This window comes from Tupaia chinensis, unplaced genomic scaffold (genome assembly GCF_000334495.1).
Source record: "Tupaia chinensis unplaced genomic scaffold, TupChi_1.0 Scaffold145652_1, whole genome shotgun sequence".
Lineage (NCBI taxonomy): Eukaryota > Metazoa > Chordata > Mammalia > Scandentia > Tupaiidae > Tupaia > Tupaia belangeri.
The window spans coordinates 2,544,880-2,552,225 of record NW_006205509.1 but is presented as its reverse complement, the minus strand read 5'-3'; the positions used below and the strand labels follow the sequence as shown (position 1 = coordinate 2,552,225).

Below are 7,346 nucleotides of genomic sequence, written 5' to 3'. Positions count from 1 at the left end.
GGCGTGTGCACTCGCCAGACAGACAGAGAGAGACAGAGAGACAGAAAGTGAGAAATCACCCCCCAGGGGGGATGGCCACGCCGCAATCCCTTCTCCTCCATTCTCCTCTCGGGATCTTGGGCACGCACGCACACGCGCCTGGTGTGAGTTTGAGCCACCAGCTCCAGGACTCGAACCGCGGTCGACTACGTGGGAGTCCAGCGACATAGCCATTACGCTAATTGCTGGTCCCCAAGATTTTATTATTCTAATCAGGACAGGGAGTGAGTTCTGACAGTGGCGAAGAGGCTCTCTTTGCCAGCGATGAGTGGGTTCCGCAGGACCACGATGACCGAGCCCCCACGCAGAAACGTCTTAGAGAGGCAGCAGTCCTTGCTCACTGGCTTGGACTTCTTGCCCTTGCCACTCCTGGGGCCTCAGTCCACATCTCCTCCCATTCTCCAGCACCACGTTGCAGTGGCTGTCGAAGGCCTTCCCACGGCCCAGAAGTTTCTTGTTGCTGCAGTTGAGTACCTGGTGGTGTTCTTGTCTGACTGCATGAGCACAGAGAGTGGACCTGTGTTAAATTCCTCATCCTCCCATTTCTGCAGCTCCTCTGGGGTCATATTATTCTAGGGCTTGTTGAAGAGGTTTATGGTGGGAACCACACTCTCAAGTCACTCCCATCTCCTCTGCATTGCTTCAGCTTCTGAGGAGAGTAAGAAAAGGGTCTTAAAGAACTTTTTTTTAACTTTATTTATTATTATTATTATTTAATTTGATCAGAGAGAGAGAGAAAAAGTGAGAAAGCAAGCTGCTAGGTCTAGGACTCGAACCGCAGTCAGTCATGTGGGAGTCCAACACCTTAACTACCATGCCACTTGCCAGTCCCTCAATTTTCAACTTCTGAAAATTGCCTAGGGTCTAGATAGTGTTGTAGTAGTAACCCATGTGGACCACATGGGAAGGTGCCAGCTCTCATCCCAGGATCTCCCTGGGCAAGTCAGACATGTACGCACATGGCGTGAGGATCTTGTTGGGGCTTTCCACCTCTCTCTCTGTCTCTTTCCCAAGAATGCAATAATTTTTAAAAATAAAATAAAATAAGGGTCGGCAGGTGGCGAGATGGTTGGGGGCATTGGACTCCCACATGGCCAACTGTGGTTCAGGTCCCGGACCTGGCATCTTGCTTTCTCACTTTCCTTCTCTCTCTCTCTCTTTCTTTCACTCTGTCCCTTCCTAGTGAAACTAAAACAAACAAATAAATAAAGTTAAATTGTGGGAGGCTGCGCACCAGCGAGAAAACCCTGGTTTCTCAGAAAGCAAACAATTACACAATGCCAAAGGCCATGATTGGCTCCCCTTCAAAAACCTCACCTTCAGAACCATACTCTGATTGGCTACTTCCCATAAAGGCCACAATTGGTTCCCTTCAAAAAACCTGACCTTCAAAACCATACTCTGATTGGCCACTTCCCATAGCAAATCGGTGAGCTTAGAATCCCTCAGATTTGCCTAATCCGGCACCTCATGATTGGTCCACAGAACCAACCAATCATAACCCACCTTTTACAATCCTTTATTCAACCAATCACTGCCCACCAGCATGTATATAACCAAAATGCCTGGCCCACAATCGCCAGACGACCAGGAAGACAACACAGATGACCCTGAAGAGCTGAAAAATCGCACAGTCTACGGACGACCAAGAAGACGACCCAGAAAAGTTGCGACACCGCGTCTCCGGACGATCCCTGAAGAGTTATGACACTGTGTTGTCTCCGTGCTACTCACAATAGACGACGCGATGCATCATCTCCGTGCTGTACCATGCTGCCCACAATAAACCCTGAAGACACTGTGTCATGTCCGTGCTGTAACACTACGCCGCTTGTCCCGGCTCTCACTCCTTCCCTCAGGAAACCTGTTCTACTGTCCCCCTGGGTCGGGACATTAAATAATTTTTTAAAAGAATTATTTTATTTAACTTCATTTATTATTATTATCATTATTATTTTCCAGTTTGATCAGAGAGCCACACAAAGAGAGAGAGGAAGTGAGAAAGCAAGCCATCAGGTCTGAGACTTGAACCGTGGTCGGCCATGTGGGAGTCCAGCGCCTTTTACCACCATGCCACTTGCCGGCCCCTAATAAAATAATTTTTTAAAAATAAAAAAAAGACTATCCACATCTCTTAGCATATAGTCCTCTTCCACATTCAAAGCAGTAACCACAGCAGTCCACCCTCTACCTCAAGTACCTTGTCTTCCCAGACTCTCACCCTCCTGCTTCTCTCTTATAAGGATCCTTGCTTCTACTTTGGCACATCCAGATAATCCAGGACAATCTCTCCATCTCAGAGTCCTTTTTTTTCCATTAAATTATTTATTTTATTTTATTTATTTATTCATTCATTCATTTCAATTTGACCAGAGAGAGACAGAGAGAAAGAGAGAGCGAGAAAGGAGAAAGGAAGCCATCAGGTCTAGGATTCGAACCATGATTGGCCATGTGGGAGTGTCCAGTGCCCTATCCACTATGCCATCTGCTGGTCCCCATCTCAGAGTCCTTGACCCTGTCACCAAAATCCCTTTTGCCACACAAGGAAGCATATTCGCAGGTTGTGAGGATTAGGACATGCGTGTCTTTTAGGGATGGCGTCATTATGCCTACCGGAGGCTGAGCTCTGGCCTCCAAAGATATGTCTCTTCCTCACATACAAGATACACTCATCACATTTTGTGGTCCCCAAAAGTCTCAAAACATTACGGCATCAGTTCACGTTCTCAGCCTCATCAAGATCTGCTCAAAAGTCCAAAATCTCATTATGTCAATATCTGGAGAGAGTTGATTTTTTTTTTTTTTTTTTTTTTTTGAGTTTTTTTCACTATAGGGCACGTGCGCTCACCAGACAGACAGAGAGAGACAGAGAGACAGAAAGCGAGAAATCACCCCCCAGGGGGAATGGTCACGCCGCAATCCCTTCTCCTCCATTCTCCTCTCGGGATCTTGGGCACGCACACACATGTGCCCGACGTGAGTTTTAAGCCACCGGGTCTGGGACGCAAACCGCGGTCGACTATGTGGGAGTCCAGCGACATAGACATTACGCTAACTGCTGGTTCCCTGGAGATAGTTGATTCTGTAGAAAATTTCCCTCCGTCTGTGGAATCAGAAAACAACTTATCTGTTCCTAAAGTATAATGTGAGACAGGCAGGGAATAATACCTACAGACTCTTCATTCAAAATGAGAGAAAAGGAGGGGCCAGCAGGTGGCATGGCAGTTAAGAGCCACTGAACTTCCACATGGCTGATCTTGGTTCATGTTCCAGACCTGGTGGCTTACTTTCTCACTTTCTCTCTCTCTCTCTCACCCTGTCCCTCTCTGTTCAAATTTTAATTAATTAATTAATTAAGTTAAATAAAATTGGGACCAGCAGGTGGCATGTTGGCTAAGGTGTTGTACACTCCCACATGGCCAACCACAGTTCGAGTCCCAGACCTGATGGCTTGCTTTCTCACTTTCCCTCTTTCTCTCTCTGTGCCTCTCTCTGGTCAAATTAAAATAAATGAATGAATAAATAAAATTAAAATTTTAAATTATTTTAAAAATTTATTTATTTATTTTAAGTAAGAGAGAGTGGAAAAGTGAGAAAGAAACCGCCAGGTCCAGGATTCGAACCATGGCCGACCATGTGGGAGTCCAGCGCCTTTAACAGCCATACCACCTGCTGGCCCCTAAAATAATTCTTTAAAAAAAAAAAAGAAAAGAAAAGAAAAGAAACAAGGAGCGATTGGTCTAAAGCAGTTTCAAAACCCAAGAAAACATTAGGCTTCGAGCCCTGGAAATAATCCCTGTGGTTCCAGGCTCCCCCTCCTGGCCATGGCCAATCTCCCTTTTCCGCATGTTTTCATCAGTTTGTTTCCTAGCTGTAGAATTTGAGAAGTCTTACAAGTTTTGTTCCTTTTGCCCTCTCTCTGTCCTTATATAGTAAGCTCTTGTTGGCCACGTTCTCTCCACTGTATTTTATAACATCAGACATTGTTGCTAATAACTGTCTGCAAATTTGTTTTCATTAATCAGCATCCCTCCAGGCCTCACCCTCTATCCTTTTGAGCACCCAGCACTCATTCTGCATCTCTCTACCTCCATGAGGTCATTTTCCAGCTTCCATATGTGAGGGAGAACATGTATTTCTCTTCTGTACCTGACTTACTTCACTTAACATAATGTCCTCCAGGCTTACCCATCAACTTCAAATAACTGGATTTCGTCTTTTTTAATGGCTGCATAGTACTCGTGTGCGTGTGCATGTGCGCGCTACACATTCTTTATCCATTCATCTGTTTTCTTTTTTTTTTTTAATAATTATGTTATTTAACGTTATTCATTTATTTTAATTTGACCAGAGAGGGACAGAGAGAGAGAAAAAAGAGGGAAAGGGAGAAACCAAGCCACCAGGTCCAGTACTCGAACTGCAGTCAGCTATGTGGGAGTCCAGTGCCTTTAACCACCACCCCAGCTGTTTTCTTAATTACCAGAGGGTATGTGTGTTTGCAAGAGAGAGAGAAAGAGAGAGAGGTACACATGCCTGGGGTGTTTCTCAAGCTGCTGGGTTCAGGACTTGAACATTCATGTGGGACCCAACCATCTTAAACGCCATGCTACTGCCTGGTCCATGACATGTTCTTATACATAGAAAACCCTAATGACTCCACCAAAAACACTGTTAGAACCAATAAGTAAACTCAGAGAAGTTGCAGAATACGAAGTTGGTACACAGAAATTAGTAGTGTTTCCATACATTAAAAATGACCTATCTGAAAAAGAAATAAAGATAATAATATCATTTACAATAGCAGCATACAGTGAAATTCTTATTTCTCTTTGTCCAGAGTAGAATCCTCGCTGCTCTTAGATTTGCGCTCTTTGGTCTCAGACATAGAAGCGAGAGGGCAAGGGAACGTCATTGTCTGGGAAGCTTTGCAATAAGGCGTGCATGCTGTGCCACCGCTGTGGTTCTAAGGCCTCCTGCCTTCAGAGGTCGACCTGTGGCAAATGTGGCTACCCTGCCAAGTGCAAAAGTGTAACTGGGGTGCCAAGGCTAAAAGAGGAAATACCACTGGGACTGGTCTAACCACGCACCAAAAAAATCATACGCTGCAGATTCAGGCATGGATCCTGGGAAGGAACAACACCCAAACCCAAGAGGACAGCCGTTGCAGCATTCAGGTCATCTTCAGGATTTCAACAATTAGTCAGGCAATAAATGTTCTAGTTTTAAAAAAATGGGACCAGCAGTTGGCACAATGGCTAAGTCGCTGGACTCCCACATAGTCGACTGCGGTTCAAGTCCCAGACCCGGTGGCTTAAACTCACACCGGGCGCGTGTGCGTGTGCCCAAGATCCCGAGAGGAGGACAGAGGAGAAGGGATTGTGGCGTGACCATCTCCCCCAGGAAGGTGATTTCTCACTTTCTGTCTCTTTGTCTCTCTCTGTCTTTCTGGCGAGCTCACGTGCCCTATAGCAAAAGCCTCTCCAAAATAAATAAATAAATAAATAAAATAAGAGGAAAATTATAATACTTCTTCCTGGTACCTCAAATGAGAAAGCAAAAGTTGCAATTGGTTGTCATCACTGTCAGCCATTTTTACCTTGTACAAGGGGAGGAGGTGGCAGACAGGCCTCTCATTCCTGGAAGCTCCCTGAGTACACCAGGCACATGTGTGCCCATGATCTGCAGCAGTCAAAGCTGGGAGTGGACTGAGGCATCATGGTCTTGTTGGGGGTGCTGTCTGTCTCTATGACTAGCTCATAAAAGAAAAAAATCAAGGGACCAGCAGGGGGCATGATGCTTAAGGAACTGGACTTCCACACGGCCATCTGTGGTTTGCATCCCAGATCTGGTGGCTTGCTTTCTCCCTTTCCCTCTCTCTCTCTCTCTCTCTCTGTCTCTCTCTGGTCAAATTAAAACATAACAACAAATAAAATGAAATAAACAACTCTTTAAAAAGAAGGAAAGAAATTGGGCTGGCAGGTGGTATGGTGGTTAAGGGCACTGCATTTCCACATGGCTGACAGCAGTTTGAATCCCAGACCTGGTGGCTTACTTTCTTGCTTTCCCTTTCTCTCTCTCTCTGGTGAAATTTAATAATAATAATAATAATAATAATAATAATAATAATAATAACAAATGCAATTAAATAAATATTTTTTAAAAAGAAGAAGAAGGAAAGAAATCAATAGGGGCCAGCAGGTGACATGGTGGTTAAGGTGCTGGACTCCCACATGGTTGACCATGGTGACTTCTCAAGTCTCAGGCCTGGTGGCTTGAGAATCATGCTGGGCTTGTGTGTTTGTGCATGCCTAAGATCCCAAGAGGAGAATGGAGGAGAAGAGATTATGGTGTGGCCATCCCCTCTGGGGGGGTGACTTCTCATTTTCCTTCTCACTGTATCTCTCTGCCTCTCTCCAGCAAACACACAAGCATCATGGCAAAAACCTAAATAATAATAATAATAATAATAATAAATTCAGAGCCCAATCCTCCAAGCAGGCAGCAGGCAGTGGCAGGGAGTGCCCTGGGGGTGGAGGTGGCAGGTTGTCCTTCCTTGTCCTCAGGCCTAGCTGGCCACCACCAGTGCCCTCAGCCTGAGGGCTGTCTACCACTGTGTGCTGGCAGAGCAGAGCTCATGCTGGCTGGGAGGCTGAGGCAGCTGTCCAGACACCTGGCAGGTCTCAGAACCGTTTTCTTCCTGGGTTCCACTTCTGAAATGGGGTTGGTGTGGGCCAGCCTAGCCGACACAGCTGACCAGCAGAAAACTCGAGCACGGCTCCGTCCACTGCTCTGATGGCCATAGGGTTTATTTGGTTAAGATATTCACTTGTAATTATTCCAAAGAATTGGAGTCTATGTGCTGTTAATTTGGGGGGGCAGACAAAAAGAGCCTCTCAGCTCTCTCGCATTTGGGGATACAACCCAAAACTGAAAACGAAAGCGAACAGGGAAGAGTTCTTGAGGCCCCCCCCCCCAAGCAATCTAGATGGGGACAAACCGCTGGGGCACTTTATCACTGAACTGCTGATAAGGCAAAGCTTGCTGGCTGACAAGCTTTGAAACTAACAGTTCAACAGAAAAACAAAGCAAACTTTTTTTTTTATTTTAGGGTTTTTTTTTGCCATAGGGCACATGTGCACATCAGAGTGAGACAGAGAAACAGACAAAAGGGAAAGAAAGAAATCACCCCCTCCAGGAGGGTTGGCCACACCACAATCCCTTTTCCTCCAATCTCCTTGGATTTAGAGCATGCACGCACATGCACATGATGTGGGTTTTTAAAAAAATTATTTTATTTTATTTATTTA

At 45.5% G+C, this 7,346-nt stretch overlaps 2 pseudogenes; one reads left to right on the top strand and one right to left on the bottom strand.

Moving 5' to 3' along the window:
- Positions 1-251: 251 nt before the first annotated feature.
- LOC102477299 (small nuclear ribonucleoprotein Sm D2 pseudogene) lies at positions 252-681 on the bottom strand (annotated as a pseudogene).
- Positions 682-4,980: 4,299 nt separating this feature from the next.
- On the top strand, positions 4,981-7,098 carry LOC114006090 (mitochondrial pyruvate carrier 2 pseudogene; annotated as a pseudogene).
- Positions 7,099-7,346: the final 248 nt, after the last annotated feature.